General features: G+C 33.9%; 1 pseudogene; it reads right to left on the reverse strand.

The window, feature by feature from the left end:
* Positions 1 to 4,283: 4,283 nt before the first annotated feature.
* Positions 4,284 to 8,312, reverse strand: LOC111395733 (annotated as a pseudogene).
* Positions 8,313 to 18,564: the final 10,252 nt, after the last annotated feature.

Below are 18,564 nucleotides of genomic sequence, written 5' to 3' on the forward strand. Positions count from 1 at the left end.
ATTTCGTGACTATTGCCCATTATTAACATGTCGTCCACATATAGACATACAATTACATAAGCATTCGGTGTATGTTTAATATATACACATTTGTCACATTTGTTGATCTTGAATCCATTTCATAACATTGTTTTGTCAAACTTTTGGTGCCATTGTTTAGGAGCCTATTTTAATTCATACATGGACTTAACAAGTTTACACATTTTGTGTTTTTGGTTAGAAGAAATGAACCCTTAAGGTTGTTCCATGTAAATCTCCTTTTCTAACTCATCATTTAGGAATGCTATTTTTACATCCATTTGATAAATCTCAAGATTGTGTATTGGCATAATTGCAATTAACAACCTTATTGACCTGATTCTAGTCATGAATAAGTAGGTATCAAAGAAGTCAAGTCCTTCTTTTTGCCTATATCCTTTAGCAACCAATCTAGCCTTATATTTATCAATGGATCTGTCAGGTTTCAATTTCTTTTTGAATATCTATTTGCATTCTAAAGGCTTGTTACCGGGAGGTAAATCAACCAACTCCCACGTATAGTTTTGCATTATAGAATCTATCTCATTATTGATAGCTTTTTTTCAATGTTATGCTTCCGGTGTAAACATTGCTTCATTGAAAGTTTTTGGATTATCCTCTACCATATAGGTTAGAAAACTTAGGCCAAACGTTTTGGAAGTCCTAGCCCTTTTATTATGCTTTGGTTCTTCCTCATTTGAAGTTCCATTGGTAGTTTCATATATTCTCTTGTTAGAACTCGTATTTTCCTTATCTTTGCAATGAAAAATATTTTCAAAGAATGTCGCAATCCCTTCGTGTACATCTTGTATTTCATATTTGTGTACAAGAAATCGATATGCACTACTATTATTGGCGTATCCAATAAATATGGAATCTATCGTTTTAGGATCGATTTTCACTTGTTTAGGCTTAGGTACCTCAACCTTAACCAAACACCCCCACACTTTTAAATATTGGTAGGATGGAGGATGGCATTTCCATAATTCATATGGTGTCTCTTCCATTTTCTCAAGAGGTATTTTATTAAGAAGACTATTTGACATTAAAATAGCCTCCCCCCACATGTTCTGTGGTAAACCCGAACTTATTAACATGGCATTTATCATTTCTTTAAGTGTTCATTTTTTGCGTTCTGCAACACCATTTGATTGAGGAAAGTAAGGTGTCGTTGTTTGATGAACAATTCTACGTTCAGAACAAAAGTCTTCAAACGGTGCCCCATATTCACCTCCTCTATCACTACGAAAATTCTTTATTCATTTTTCAAGTTATGTTTCAACTTTAGCCTTATAGGTTTTGAATGCATCTAAGACTTCGTCTTTACTTCTCAAAAGAAAGACATAACAAAACTTTGTACAATCATCAATAAATGTTACAAAGTATTACCACCTCGAGTTTGTACAAATTTTAAATCGCATATATCGCTATGGATCAATTCAAGAGGGGTTGTGTTCCTTTGTATTAAATGGAATGGTGTTTTGGCCAATTTTGCTTCAACACATATTTCACATTTATGATTAGGATTAATTTTATGTGCCGGAATTAAACTTTGATTCAATAGTTTGCGCAACGATTTGTAATTCACGTGTCCTAATTGACTATGCCACAAACATGAAGGCTCAAGCAAGTAAACGAAATTTATAGTTTTATTCATAACGACTTGCATTGGTACAATTGTAAGAACGTTCAACTTGAACATTCCATCACACATGTATCCTTTCCTACATACATCTCATTTTTTGACAACACAAATTTATCAAATACAAATACAAGTTTAAAACCATTCTTACTAAATAGAGACCCGAACACTAAATTCTTTCATATATCCGGCACATATTGGACATTGTTGAGGACGAGTTCTTTCTTGGATGTCATCTTCAAAGTGATTTTGCCTTGTCCTTCAACTTTGGAACTTGCAGAATTTTCCCTTTATAGTCGTTCTCCATTAAATTCTTGATAGTTGGAGAACATCATCTTTTCCACACACACATGGCCGATAGCGCCGGTGTAAATCCATCATTCTCTAGTATTTCCAATCATGTTGTATTCAGACACTACTATAGATAAACTCATTTCTTGCAGTCTATCGGATAGAGTGTTATTTGCAATCATGTGGACTTGAGCATTCGTCTTTGGTTTTCGACATTTACTTGAACGATATCCAGCCTTACTACAGTTGTAACAATTCCATTTGAATTGTCTCTTCGCGGTGCATAATTAGGAGCTTTTCATTTCTTATTTGTTGCCTTTGGACACATTTCAACAAAATTTGTACCATCTTGATCAACCGGCCTTCGTTCGGTTTTCCAATTGTCCTCTTCAATCCTCAAGCACACAATTAATTCTTCTAAGTTCATTTTCTTGCATTTGTGCTTTAGGTAATTTTTGAAATCTCTCCACATAGGAGGGAGTTTCTCAATAATGGAAGCCACTTGGAATGATTCACTCAGTTCCATTTTCTTGGCATGGATGTCGTGCAACAAGACTTGAATCTCTTGCACTTGACTAATCACGATTTTGGAATCCACCATCTTGTAGTTCAAAAATTTGCCGACAATGAACTTCTTTGTTTCGGCATCTTCCATTTTGTACTTTGTCTCCAAAGAATCTCATAGTTCGTTGGCTGATTCCTTTGAACTATACACCCCATATAGTGTATTATCCAATCCATTTAGGATATAGTTCTTGCATTGGAAGTCCGAGTGTTTTCATGCATCCAAAGCAATAATCGATTCATGATTATTTTCCCTTTCTTGTACAGTCGGTGCAGTTTCCTTTAGAAATTTAGCCAAATTAAGAGTGGTGAGATAAAACAACATCTTTTGTTGCCACCTCTTGAAGTCTACTCCTATAAATATTTTCGACTTTTTCCCATGTGGGATAGTAGTACTATGCAACGGTATATCCACGGGTAGTACCACATTATTGGAACCATTTTGACTTGACGAAGTCCCGATGGTAGTCATTTCTATTACACAAACAGAAGTTCAACAAAATGATGATAATATCGGTGGAGGAATAGTACACAAAGCACAATTCAAACAAATTGTCCACAACCACCACAAAGGCACAAAAATTTGTCTTAAATTTGTTGGAGATGACTTATAAAAAGGGTTATGTAAGAGTTGGTTTTTAATATATTTGTTTAACCAGTTTTAACCCATAAGAGCGTGATCAAAACACAATTTATATGTATGAAAATTTGGACAGTGTCTCGGCATAACGATTACGCAAAACAAGGATTAAGAAGGAGTAGAAATAGAGAATAATCCAAGGAGAGACGTTATCTCTTTCCTTAAGATAAATTGCCCCGCTACAGTGCTCATGGTGAATGACACTTGTCTCCCACGATACAATAGATTCACAACTTGTGGTAGCAGCACTCCAACCCACAAGAAACTGACGAACTTTTGACAGAATTTTCCTCTACAAAGGAATTGCATGAAAATGCTATGAAATTAGAAATGAGAGAATTGCAAGAGGAGAATGAATGCTCAATGCAATTGGTGTACCCAAAATTATGTCCATAGGGTCCTATTTATAGATGTAGAAAGGGTGCAAATGAAGTAGTGTGGGCCAAAACATCCATCCTTTCAAAAAGTTGCAACACTTGGCCAAAATCTGCATCCTTTCGAAAAGTTGCAACGCCTCATTTCTTCCAACTTTGGTCCACAATTTCTCATTCATCCATAATTAGTTTCGAGATTCCAAATATACCACAACAATCTACTCGATGAGTAGAATAAGTTGGTCTATTTATTTTTGTAATTTGACCATCAGATCAAGTCCAAATATTTGGTCAAAGTTGACACGTAGTCACACCTTTTTATTTTCCACTTTTTGGTTAATTATTTGAACCAATTCCTACAGAAAATTGAAGATCAACATTAATGAATGGGATCAAAGCAAGTTGTTGTCCAAGTAAAGAATTCAAGATTTGAAGTTCAATCACTCCGCAAGGGTAAATTTCTTAATCCTTCAATGTGACTGAATATGTTAATCGTCAATATAATTATTTAGTGAAGATCTTAGGTCAAGTTCTGTGGAAAAAGTAAAAATTTTATTACCTAGGATTTTACTACTTTTCCAACATTATGTATACTGTGGATTCATATAACTATCTATCAATAAATTATATAAACAATCTTTCACTTGAAGTTATGAAATGATTGATAACTGCATCTGATTCCTTCAAGAAACGAAATTAATGTAGAAGATTTAATGAATATAATAGAAGAGAGATACAATTCGGTATACTGGTTGAAAAAGAATGATATAAAGCACTATAGTGGAAACTAATGTAACTTATTATCGAGCTTCTAGCAGTGTAATGGTCACTTGGTTTATTGAAATTGCTGCACTGGTGCTGCTTGAACTTTTAGCAGTAAATAAATCTCTTTCAGTGAAAAAACCAGGTTGTTTAGCTTGAGGCAACACACCCTCATTACCCAACATCAATACGAGTGAAGACATGCTTGGCCTATCTTCTGGACATTTTTGAACGCATAACAGTCCCGCATGAATTGATCGCAGCACTTCTGATAAATAGTCTGAGATGCCAAGGTTAGCATCGACTAATTCCAAAGACCTTCCTTCTCTATAAAGCATCCATGACTGCTCTAGTTGAACTCATTTAAGAAAACAATTATCAGAATCCAAGTGCCAAAAGGACCGATTTCAATTGAGAGATCATAGAAATAAATACACTGTACTCACATGTCCAAGAAGGTTATGGTGATGATCTTTGTGAGAAAATCCTCTGTTTCTTTTGCCACTTACAATCTCAAGCACCAGAACACCAAAGCTAAATACATCTGATTTTACCGAGAATATGCCATCCATTGCATATTCTGGTGACATGTAACCTCTACAAGAAAACAATTTCCAAGAAATTAAGTGGTCGGGTAAACAATAAAAGAGTATTTCTAATATTATAGCATTGAGATTCTTACTATGTTCCAACTACTCGACTTGTGTTTGCTTCAGTCTCATTTCCTCCAAAAATTCTAGCCATGCCAAAGTCCGATATCTTTGGGTTCATGTCAGAATCTAGCAAAATGTTGCTGGCTTTGAGGTCTCTATGGATGACTCTAAGACGGGAATCTTGATGAAGATACATAAGGCCCCTGGCAATGCCATTTATAATGTTGAAGCGCTTTGGCCAATCAAGCAGTGCACTGCCCATTAAATCTGCCAAAAGTTTTTCTTTGTTGTGAGAATAATTTGTTTGTCAGATACTCAGAATTTAGAAACCATTTCCAGTATATAACTAAATATCTTCAAGCATCAGTTGCATAAAACTGCATCTGTAACAAAAAGATAAAGTTTTGTGCTCTATTTTACATTTGTTCAGTAAATCTTTGCTTATGGAATTGAAAAACGTCTCTTAATATCCATTATGTCATTATGTGTAACCCTTACTCTTGATAGAATTTCCATTGAGCTAACAGTGCAAGATGAATATTTCTTACCAAATAAAATCAAATCCAGACTTCTATTAGGCATGTATTCGTAAATCAATATCTTTTCCTCTCCGTGAATACAGTATCCTAAAAGCTTCACAAGATTTCGATGCTGAAGTTTAGCAATACAGTTAACTTCATTCTTGAACTCAACAAGTCCTTGGTGGGAAGTTCTTGATAGCCGTTTGACAGCAATTTCCTACCCCTCTTTTAGCACGCCCTGTTTCAGAGCATGATTATGTAAAAGTTAGTCATTTTGCTGCAATTTACTTTTCACATTTGATTTAGTGAAACATTGATTCTATTGTGTGTATTAATGATTTTCCCACACATGCAAAGTAAGAGTAATAGTTTATGAAACAAGTAAAACAAAGATGCATTTAGAAAGCTCATTTTGCAATAAGAGCAAAAATGTTGATCTTCATTCCAAAAAACATTTATAAAAATTAGTTTTTCCTCCCTTAATCTGCAACATGTTTACACTGTATGTTGAGGAAGCGTCAATTGCACTATAGTGCCTGCCCTGTTATATCCAAGCAAAAAACTACCGATTACCTTGTAAACAGGTCCAAACCCTCCCTCTCCGAGCTTACTGTTTATTGAAAAATTATCGGTAGCTTTAGTTATTGCATGCAAGTCAAACAGTGATAGCTCTATGATTTCGTTGTGATTTTCATCATTGTGATCACCCGTGTGTTTGTATCCAAACCCGCCTGCAACATAAAAGATGAAATTGATCTTAACTTAATAATGAAAAGCAAAAGAAGACTTCCATTTACATAAGTTGAAGATCGTATATAAATAATATGCATGTAGCCCTATCTAACATATTAAGCTTTTATATTAAGTGGTTCAACATGGTATTTAGAGCAAGCAAATGTCCTTGGTTTAACTTTCATTGCCAACTATTTAAAATAAATCGTCTACATGTTAGGTTTTGATGGAAAAATGAAAGTGTGACTACACGTGAGAGGACATGTTGAAGATCATATTTAATTGATAAACATGTGATCATATCTTAATGACATACATGTGAATCTCTCTAATAACTTCAACATTTAGATCAAATGATTTAACGACGTACACAAGTTTGGTATACAGTAAACAACACTACACGTTACGACAAATGAATTCACTCATTTTTCTTCCTCAATCCTATTAGGTGTGGTCTACTTTAACATAACAAACATGCAAAAAAAGAAAAAGAACATTTCGTTATATAGTTGTAGATTTTGCCTACCTCTTATTCTCTGCTGGTGGTTATTCTTCTTCCTTTTTCATAGATAAAGCATTAAACTCAGACCAAGAAAAACCATTCCTGTCGATAGTGACAAACTTACTTCAAGAATTTCTCTTTTTCTTCCTTTTAGCTCTGCAAAATTTTTATGCAAATTTAAATGGATCATTTCTAAGTGATGAAACGAACCTTCAAAGTGAGGAGCACACAGATCATCTTTAAAGGACAATAAGACTACAATAAACATGGGTCGAATAATAATAAGCTTTTTGTTTATTGGATTCTTACCTTGTTCAGAAGAAGCCATTCTAATGTAGATATCTTGTCCATCTTCAGATAGTTTTTTTTATGTTGATTAGTTCTTCGAACCAAAGTAGGCATCCAGTTGCCCCTGTGCTTATATTTAAGTTAGTATAAGAGACACAAGAACAATTCTTCAAGCACACTAACTTGCATTCCTCAAGTGTCATACTCTCGTTAAATCTGGAATATTGCGTGTCAGGCAACTTAATACCAGAATACTTGAGAAATACATCTCCATTTGTACAATTCAAGGGAGTTCTGCGAACACACCCACTCGACCAATTTGTCATGTTCCAACCATCTGGATCTTTAGGCACAAATCTATCTAAACATACACACACCGGAAAACTTGCAACATTGCAGCTACCATAAGCACCACACAATCTATATATGTCACAATTATCTGTTGGAGAAGTAATGTAAACCATCCACCCCTGCGTCGTATCAACCCAGGTCAAGCGCTGTGAAACACCACTCTCACTCAATGTTACCCTTGAAATAATTGATTTGTTATGGAGCTCATATGTAAAGTATGCTTCATTTTTGTTTAGAACTACTTTGTATTTGTAAAAAGGATTTTTCCTCATGTTTGCCAACCCACTAAAGCGGAGTCCATTCCAAGGTCCACTTTTGAATGTCAGATACAAACCTCTTTTCATGACACTTTGTGGATAACCAAGAGGATCAAAGTGATATGTAAAATCTCCTGAAGCTGGCTCATATTTGCTCTTCCATGATGATAGATACACTTCATTACCAGTTTTAAAGTTCCAACCAAACTTCATTCCTGGTAATAATGTATCAGTTGGATAATTAAAACTCTCCCATAGGAAATTCTTTGGATCATCATCATTTCCATCTTTCACAACAAGGTTTCCTGAGTCCAACAACTTTGCAATTGGAGTTTTCACAGGTCGTGATGTGTTAGAAGACCATATGATGACACCATTAGTGTCATTTTGCAGAACTAGAAGTCCTGGATTGATAACTTTCAAGAGTCCTGATGTGTTTGTAAGTGGAACTTCTCTGTTGGCAACCCATACCACAGTCATAACTGTTATCCTCTTGTACCATATGCCCACGTATCGATTCGTGGACTTTCCCTGGCTAAAAAATCCCAATTCAAAGGTTCCATCAGATGAAACAATGGTATCACCATCTCTAAGGATCTGTGAAGTAGTTATAGCATCCACTGCATGGGAAATCTTGTGAATGGATATAATAAAGGTAAAGGCAAAAAGTAAGGGAAAATCTTTATTTGAAATCTTCATGGTTCTAGCTGTGTCTCTCTCTCTATTGTCACTCTTGTTGAGTAGAATGGATAGGTTAAGAGGCAAGAAGCACAACCTTGAATGCGTATTGAATAAATATGAGGACTGAATTCATACACACCTTAGTGTCTTGACTTGGACTAATGCATATGAGATTTGTTTCTTGACTTGGACTAATGGATGATGATTGAGAAATTATTGTTATGGCCACAATACTATTGGCATTTTTGACGTATTATAAGGTTAAGAATATGCTTCAAAAAAGTCTATACCTGCTTAGTTCCTATTAGGACCATTGTTTTCATTGATATGGATAGGTTATGTCAATCGTGAATGTGAATGTAAGTAATATAAAAATGTGACTAGTCTATGATATTTTGGCTATTCCTCTTTCTATTTCCATTGACTTTGACTTGAATCACTTGATTATTGAGATGGAATAATCAGTACATAATTGTCAATTTAACTTCAATGAAAATATCAACTATAATTGTGTCTGTTGACGTTAGAACTTCTGAGTTGAACTGGGTCACGACTCCTCTGTATGCCTGGGATGCCCAAAGTCCTTCCCTGTCTTGGCCCTGCCCTCATGCATATGTGTTTAATTAATTGCCAAAGACATTGCCTCAACTATTGAAAACACTACTAAAAAATAGTTTTTCACCCACGAAAAATTACCAACGGATGCATTAGAAACGGATTATCTGTTGGTAAAAGTAATTCACTTTTAGCTACGATAATTAGCAACGGATTTTTCGTTGGTAAAGATGATATCTCTTTACCAACCGATATTCCGTGCCTAATGTAATCGTTTAACATTTAGATCTTTCTCCAACGGATATTCCGTAGGTGATGTACCGAATATTACCAATAGATACAATCCGTTGGTAATTAGAAACGGATTATCTATTAGTAAAAGTAATTCACTTTTAGCTACAATAATCAGCAACAGATTTTTTTTTGGTAAAGATGATATCTCTTTACCAACAAATATTCCGTGCCCAATATAACCATTTAACATTTTGATCTTTTACCTACGGATATTCCATTGGTAATTAGAAACGAATTATCCGTTAGTAAAAATGATATCTCTTTACCAACAGATATTCCGTGCCTAATATAACCGTTTAACATTTTAATCTTTCAGCAACGGATATTCCGTTGGTAATGAGAAACGGATTATCCGTTGGTAAAAATAATTCACTTATCCCACATCGAAAGTTTACAACAATATCTTTGTAGCTGCCCTCTATAAATTTGTGGTCCAATAAGAAGTTAAACAATATTTTGGCCTTTCAATTCAGTTGGCTAAAAATAAAAAAAATATTATAATTATTAAATAATAATAATAATAATAATGATAATAATAATAATAAATAAATAACTTTTTTATCATACGGTGATTTACAATATTGATTTTTACCAATTATAATGGTAGATATTTACCAATGAAAAGTCGGTTGGTATTGGTTAAGACTTTTACCAACGGAAATTCCGTTGGTAAAAGATTCACACTTTACCAACGGAAAATCCATTGGTAAAATGTTTACTCTTTACCTACAGCATGATCCGTTGGTAACTATCAGCGACCCTCAAATTACCAACGGATTTGTGATTGCAAATATTCCGTTAGTGAAGATTATTAGCAACGGATATCGAGGCTTTAGGAACGGAAAATCCGTGCCTGAAACTCTGTTTTTTAGTAGTGCATTTTTAGGAATATTTCGTTTTATGAAGAGAGTAGATTAATTTGTAGCTGGACAGCACGTGAAGATGGACAGTTGAATTAGTCATTCTTCATTGTCTCCTTCAGTTTAAATTCAATGCTTGAACCAAAATTAGATACAGAAAAACATGAAGAAAACTATTGTACAAGATTAGGTGAGAATTATCTCATGGCATGAGCTCAGCCCATTCTTGAAGCACAAGCTCGATCACTCTTGATTTGCATATTTTTGTCTTTGTTACTGTTTGAAACAAAAGGGTTTGAGAAGAGAAAAAAGGAATAACAAAAAATTGCAGCAGAATGATGAAGAAACCAGAATGTTGTTGAGAAAAAATTCGAAGGCTTGAACACGGGATCGCTGTTCTCAAACAATATTTGCCCCCTCTCGAGACTGAATGAGATGTTTAAGGGTTTTAGCAAACGGTTTGTAGAATTATATCAAGACTTGCAAAGAATTTAATCCTAAAGTACAAATGCAATCCTTCAAAACTTTAAGAACACAAAGAAAGATATTGAATATGACTGTAAATCAATAGTTTGATTTGAAATTTTCATTTTTCAGTTTCTTTTGATTTACTAATTCCATAATTGAGCTCAACAATTAGCCCATTAACATTCCATTGATTTTGAACAAATATTCAACAGTTACCCCAAAAGTTCGTCTTATGTGTAGATGATACATCATTCTTGCAGTGCATCGAGGTTTTTAACATTCCACCTTAGTGTTAACTGAGTTAAAAATATAGTGGATTGCCAAACTTTAAATGAAATTATAAGTTGGTCATCATAGTCGTCTTATTCCTACTTATTTGAACTTCATTTTATTTGAACTTAATTTGCAGATTTATTGATTTTGTTTAAGTCTTTCTCGCTATATTTTATAGATTAACAGAAATATTGATTTTGTTTAAGTTTTTCTATCAACAGTTTTGACATGAAATTACAAGTTGGTCACTAAAGTCGTCTTATTCCTACTTATTTGAACTTCATTTTATTTCAACTTGGTTGGTTGCCGATTTATTGACATTGTTCAAGTACTTTTTGACTTCATTGTATAGTTTAACAGAAATATTAGGTGGAACAAAATAAAATTAGTGCTAATTAGATGATTTCACTTTAGAGACGGAAAGAAAAATGTGCCCACTAATTTTCATTTTCTGAATAAAGTTCATTTTTTATTTTTTTAAGCCAATATACCATTTCCTACTCCAAATTGTTACCACTTTCTCTCACTTCATTTTTACATCAATTTTGAACCGACTAGGTTGATGAGAATTTTTAGTTCATTTGAAAAAGTTGATGAGAATTTTTAGTTCGTTTGTACACACATTCAACTAAAATTATAAACTAAAATAATGAACCTTCAAATACCTATTTGAACTAATTTTTTTTTCATTCACTTGAATCTTTCCTAAAAAATATTACAACCAATTGAATTCTCATAGAGCCCTGTAGATCCAACACTCCTATGTAGGACTAGGTTTTAACGTCATTCGTCAGAATCCATGTTGTATATTTGAAATAGGTTGACCTCCTTGCTTCTCTCACGTACACGTCAAGCCTCCATTTTTTTTACAAGTTCTGAATCTCGTGGACATTCTTGCTAATTAAACTAACTTAAGTTGATGAGAGTTTATGGAGTCATTTTAAATCATTCTCGATTGTGAAAATTAGCTCATTTTTATTTCAATTGGTATCATTTCATTATAATTGGACTCATTAGAGAGAGAAACACAGTGAGAAAAAAAGAAAGAATAGAAATATAATTGACTAATTTTCATCTTCTTCTTTTTTTCTTTTTGGGTATCAATAGGGATGCAAATCGGGTTTGTCGGCATGAGTCATCGTGGCTCGGCCCAAAAAAAGCATGACCTGGCCCGACTCGAGGCTCAGAGCCACTGAGCCAAGGCTCAAGCTAAGCCCCATTTTTGGGGAATCTACTTGAATCGGGGCGGTCCTAGAGTAAATAATAATAAGAAAATAATTCTACTTCCTATTTGGCAGATAAAAATAGCTGCCAAACAGGTAGCTAAACTGCCTTAATCGGCAGCATAACTGCCTGTTTGGCAGCTATAGCTAATCTGCTGCCTGTTGGCAACAGATTTGCTGCCAATCTATTGAGGCAGCTATTTAGTTGCTTTTTTGGCAATTATTTCAGCTGCCAAATAGACAACTGGGAGGAGAAAAAAATTCTAGAAAATTGAGCCGACTCGGCTCAGCTTGGTAAGACCCGAGCCGAAAGCTTGAGTCGAGCCTTAATTTTTTGGTCGAGCTTTTGTTTTGCTCGACTCGACTCGTTGACACCTTTAGGTATCACAATAGTAATTGATAGTGTTACCATTTTTTCTGCTTGTATTGTTGGTGTCATTTTCAATTGTTATTGGTACCGTTTCATAATAATTGACTTTAAAAAAAAGGGGCTAAATTAAAAAAAAAACCCCCCCAAAAAAAAAAAAAAAAAAGGGCGTCGAATGATGTATCTATATTCCTTACACGTGCATGAGAGAGAGAGAGAGAGAGATTCAGATCATGACAACAAAATTTTAAATAATTCTACTAAAGTATAGAATTTTATTTTATTTTTATTTTTTTACTTTCTTATCCTCTCCGAAAGAGGCTCAAACCTAGTCCAATGTTCAATTAAGATTTCACTCTTACTACGTTGAGTTTGATTTCATCCTGGACAGTATCTTTCTGTTAGATTTTTAGTGAATCTATTTTTTATTTTGTACTCTTAATATGTTTTGTCAATTGAAATTAAAATTTGATTCCATCTTGTGATTTTAGATGCTCTTATTCATCAGTCTCAAATTTTCAAAATTCATTTTTGATTCCCCAATGTTAATAAATATACTATTGAAATATTTTACACTTGAGAAGAGTTAAAATAAAAAGCAGAAATCAATAAATAAATGACTGATTCCAATAAATTAAGATAGAACAATTCTTATTGAAAAATGACATGATGTGTGTTGTATGTATGAGCACGTGCATAATGCGATCTTCAGAGGTGTATAGTGTAGAAAAAAAAGCACAAAGGAATGGAGACGATTTTATCTTCAATTTTTTATTCCTTAATACTCACCAATATCCTATAGAAACTAGCATAACAAGTGTACCATCAAGGGTTTTCATCGTTCCAACATGTTTAGTGACACAACTTACTTGGAATGTCAATTTCAGTAGTTACTAACAATTGCAGCTATCTTGGTCCTTTGGTCATGTTTTTGATTCTCAGGAGTACAAATTATTTACTCTTTATGTTGAATGTGTTGGGTTTGGTGTCCAATAGTTATAGGACATAACAGAAATTTATAAAATTTTCTCTTATTTATTAATAAATAATATTTATTCAGTATATTATCCATTGAATATTAGAGTAAGAGATTAAGGGTCATCTTGTATTTCGATCGAGAAGGACTTGTTGTGGGCTGACTTATAGCGGTTTCCACTCTATTTCGGTTGAAAGGTCAGTTATTCTATTAATTTAGGGAACACAGTTTGTCATGATAGTAGTAATTGACCATTCGGGAATAGACGTGAAAGTGTACTGCATTGGACCAAGTAATATTGATTAATTTATAGCACACCATACTAAAGAAATTAATTGCATGTGGTTGTCCTATGGATTACCTAAATTCGTTACGAGAGAGTGATTACCCCTATTTAGTTCAATCATATGGTCGGTATATTGGGAGCCGATAGGAACCGAAGTAGTAAGCATGTATTCGTGTTTGGGATTTGTCACCTCGTTTGATAGGTAAATGAGTCCACTTGGATATTTTATGTAGAGAATAGTTTAAATCCAAGTTAAAGAATCAATAATTCTATGATCGTATAAAGAAGAAAGTTGTTGATTGGGCTGCCTCCCTATTCCCGGGTTGAATCGTTTTTTAGGAAATAAAAGGCGTTGTTCGAAAACGCGTTTTTTTCCTTTCAAATTGCAAGTTCTATGGACCATACACCTAACACCTTTGTGATCGTTGGATTGTTGATTTTTTGGTGGTCTGTTAAAAGGGATCGTGCCTTTTCATTTTCACTCTAATCTTTGAGTGAATGGTTCTAGGGTTTTCTTCGTCTTTTCTCTGAGGGTTTTCTGAACTCGTCTTGTTCTTGTAGTTTCTGAAAGCAATCTCTAATCTGAGTGATGTTAGGGTTGTATATGGTATATGATCTATGAGATTGTAGAAACTGAGTGCTATGTTAAAGAGAGGCGATAGAAATCTGTTATTGAAGAAACTGTCGTTTCTTCATACATTTTTGTATCGATTCTTTGTGATTCTTAGTGGATTCGAGCCTAATCTACTTTTGTAGATGCTCAACGGGTGAGTAGGCCTTTGGCTGAACATCCGGGCCCTTAGGGGAGAAAAATACTTGTATTTTTTACGATTCTGTAAATTTTATGATTTTTCTGCAATCGATTTTTTAGAAAAGAATAATCCTGAGACCAACAAGTGGTATCAGAGTAGTTTACAAAGGGTTAGGTTTTTGCTTTTAAATTAAAAAAAAAAAAAAAACTAGATCTTAGTTTTTTGGTTAAATCTTAAATCGAGTACATTTTGTGAAAATCTTTTACAAGATTTGCCTTCGGTTTAATTTTTAATGGATATTTTCAACTGCGAACTTTGTGATATTTCTTTGTGATATTATTTCTGATGATTACTCTATTTTCTTGTTGTTTCTGAGGCTTCTGAATTTTTTGAGTAATGTTTCAATAAAGATTCGTACTGAGTAACAGTGAGTCAAATCGACTCATTCCGATTCCTGCTGATTTCCCGTGACTCACTACTGAGTCACACTGAGTTGCTATAACTCGTTGGCTTCTTGTGTGATAACTTGGTTTGTTCAACCAGTTCTGGTATTCTCTTAATTACCTCCTTCATTCTGTAATACAGTTTTTTTCCTTTTTGGATCCTTATTTTTTCTTAGTTTCTCAGTTAACTGTTGTTTAGATAATATACTATAAAAGGTTGGTCATTAAGGTAATTGATCTTCTACTATCTTCCTTTGTCCAAGGTCTCTCACGAGGACTTGGGAATCTGAGGGGGTAGTGGGTTGAATAGGTCATCACTCCTTAGACCCTTTTAGATTTGGTATCTATATCTTTACATACTATTGTTGACTAACTGCATATTCTTAATATAAGATTCCCATATTGAAATCTTTAGTGCTTATTTTCACTGTCTGTACACATAATATCCTGTGTGGTATACATAAATATATATAAACTTGAATCCGTGGATTTTCTGTGATCATGACTACTGCACAAAAATTTGAAGTAGAAATTTGGAGAGGGATTGGAGATTTTAGTTTATGGCGCCAGAAAATAAGGGCTCTGTTATTACAACAGAGGTGTGCTGGGGCCATTAATGGGGTATGGCCTGCTGAGATGAGTGCCTATAGGAGACAGGAGTTAGATGAGATTGCCTGGAGTTCAATTTTCTTACATCTGTTTGATGGGATAATAAGAAAAGTTGGGAAAACAACTACTACTCAAGCCTTATGGACCAAACTTGAATTTCTCTACTTGACTAAATCTATGCCCAACAAATGTTATCTCCTTAGGCAATTCTATAACTTTAGATTTGATCCATCCTTAAGCCTAGAAGATAATTTTGATGAATTCACTAGATTGATTCAAGAACTGACTGACTGTGAAGAGGAATTATCTGAAGATCAACAAGTTGTTGCTCTATTAAATGCATTAGGTGATAAATACAGAGACCTGAGAAATGCTTTAGAGTATGGGAGAACTGACCTTACTGTTGATATTGTGATATCAGCTCTAAGGAATAAAGAGCTTGAACTTAAAATAGAATCTAAAGATTTTAAGTTTGGGGAAGGCTTGAATATAAGAGAGAAAGTAAATCAGAACAAAAAGAATAATCAATGTAACTTTAATTCACACAAGAAGGGAAAGCCTCAATTTCCTAAACTCAGAAATCAAAACAGAAATCAATCAAAGCCTAAGTTGCCAGCCAGAAAATGTTATTACTGTGGTAAAACAGGACATCTCATAAAGGATTGTTTTAAGAAAATATCAGACATGAAAGGTAAACCAAATATAGATGGGTCTGCAGCTGTTGTCTGCAATAATGAACTTGATATACAGGGAGTTGTTTTTGTTACAACAACCAAAAGAAACCAAAATGAATGGGTTCTTGACTCTGGGTGTTCTTTCCACATGTGTCCCATTAAAGAATGGTTCACTGATTATACTGACTTGAATAGTGGGGGTCAAGTTCAGATGGGAAATGATATGACCTGTCAAATAAGGGGTATTGGAAACCTTAAGTTGTTACAAGAAAATAACTATATTCTTGAATTGTATCAGATCAGATATGTACCTGATCTTCAAAGAAACTTGATTTCTTTGGGGCAATTGGATGATGAATATGAAATTAGGATTCATAAAGGACAAACTGTAATTAGCCTTAACTGCACAGAAATAATCTCTTCTCCTAAATCAAATGGAATCTTTACACTGCAAGCTAAACCATTAATTGGAAATAGCTCTGCAATTGTAAAATCACTTGACAATAAAACTCTGATTTGGCATAGGAGACTTGGCCATATAAGTGAAAAGGGATTAACAATTTTAAACAAATTAAAATGTTTTGGAAAGGATAATATTGAAAAACTAGAATTTTCTAAAGACTGTGTTATTGGAAAACAAAATAAACTGTCTTTTAAAATCGGAATTCACAAATCAAATTCTATACTAGAGTATTTACATGCTGACCTATGGGGTCCAGCATCTGTAAACACTTTAAGTGGATTTAGATTTTATTTACTAATTGTAGATGATTTTTCAAGAAAAATTTGGACTTTTCTTTTAAAACATAAATCAGACACTTTCCAAAATTTTAAACAATGGAAACTGATGATTGAAAATCAAACAAACAAAAGGGTAAAAGCACTTAGAACAGATAATGGTCTTGAATTTTGTAATTTTGAATTTGATCTTCTTTGCAAAGAATCTGGAATCTTGAGGCACACAACAGTAACACACACTCCTTAGCAAAATAGTATTGCTGAAAGGATGAATAGAACCTTATTGGAAAAGGTTAGGTGTATGTTGCTTAGTTCTGATCTTCCAAAGATCTTTTGGGGAGAGGCCTTAAAAACTGCCACTTATCTGATAAATAGAATACCTTCAAATGCTATTGATTTTCAAATCCCTAAACACTTATGGTCTGGAAATTCTCCAGATTACCTTAAATTAAGGGTGTTTGGCTATGTTGCTTACTCTCATCAAAATGTAGGCAAACTAGAACCTAGATCTCAAAAATGTATTTTTCTAGATTATGGTGAAGAAACAAAGGGTTATAGATTATGGGAGAGAGAAAAAGGTGGGTTCAGGGTCATCATCAGTAGAAATGTGATTTTTGATGAAAGCAAGTTCCCTTGTAAGATTCTCCCAACACGAAATACAGATATGACCCTTCCTGTTAAATAAATTGTCCTGGATGGTCCAAAAGATAACTCTAATGAACCTGATAATTTCATTGAGGTAGAGCCTATTCAATCGGAAATAGATCAACCTCAAGATGAGTCTGATGCTGAAAATCAATCTCAGAATACTGCCCTTGAAAATTATCCGTTGACTAGAGACAGAACTAGAAGAAATAGGTTCCCTTCTACAAGAATTAATGTAGATGAATTTGTAACATTCTACACTGAACTTGCTTATGTTAATTCTGAACCAACAACCTTTGAAGAAGCTAAAAATTATAAGGAATCCAAACTCTGGCTGAAAGCCATGCAAGAAGAAATGAACTCTTTAACTAAAAATAATACATGGATTCTTGTCAATAGACCTAAAAAGCAGAAGGTTGTTGACTGCAAATGGGTTTATAAAATTAAAGAAGGTGAACCTAATCTTGGGGGCATTAGATATAAAGCCAGACTTGTGGCAAAAGGCTTTATACAAAGAGAGGGTATTGACTATAATGAAATTTTTGTACCTGTTGCTAAATACACCTCTATCAGAATCTTACTTGCCTTAACAGCTCACTTTAACTGAGAGTTAGACCAGCTTGATGTTAAGACAGCTTTCCTAAATGGTGACCTTGAAGAAACAATTTATATGAACCAACCAAAAGGTTTTGAACTAAAGACAAAATCTGAACAGGTTTGTTTATTAAAGAAATCTCTATATGGTTTGAAACAGGCACCAAGACAATGGTATAAGAAATTTTACTCTTATGTTCAAAATTTGGGATTTCTTAAGAGTAATTTTGACTCCTGTTTCTTCTTCAAAGGTTCAGGTGGACCTGATTCTCTCTATCTATTATTATATGTTGATGATATGCTTTGCTTGCCATGATAAATCTAAAATGATTTCTATTAGAGAAAAACTTAAATCTGAATTTGAAATGAAAGATTTAGGACAAGCAAAGAGAATTTTAGGCATGGAAATAAATAGAGATAGAAAGAATTGTGTTCTGTATGTAAATCAAAATACTTATGTGAATAAGATACTTGAGAAGTTTGCTATGATTGAGTGTAAACCTGTAACTTTACCTATTGCAAATCATTTCA

This window comes from Olea europaea, chromosome 6, assembly GCF_002742605.1.
Source record: "Olea europaea var. sylvestris chromosome 6, O_europaea_v1, whole genome shotgun sequence".
In the NCBI taxonomy this organism is placed as follows: Eukaryota; Viridiplantae; Streptophyta; class Magnoliopsida; order Lamiales; family Oleaceae; genus Olea; species Olea europaea.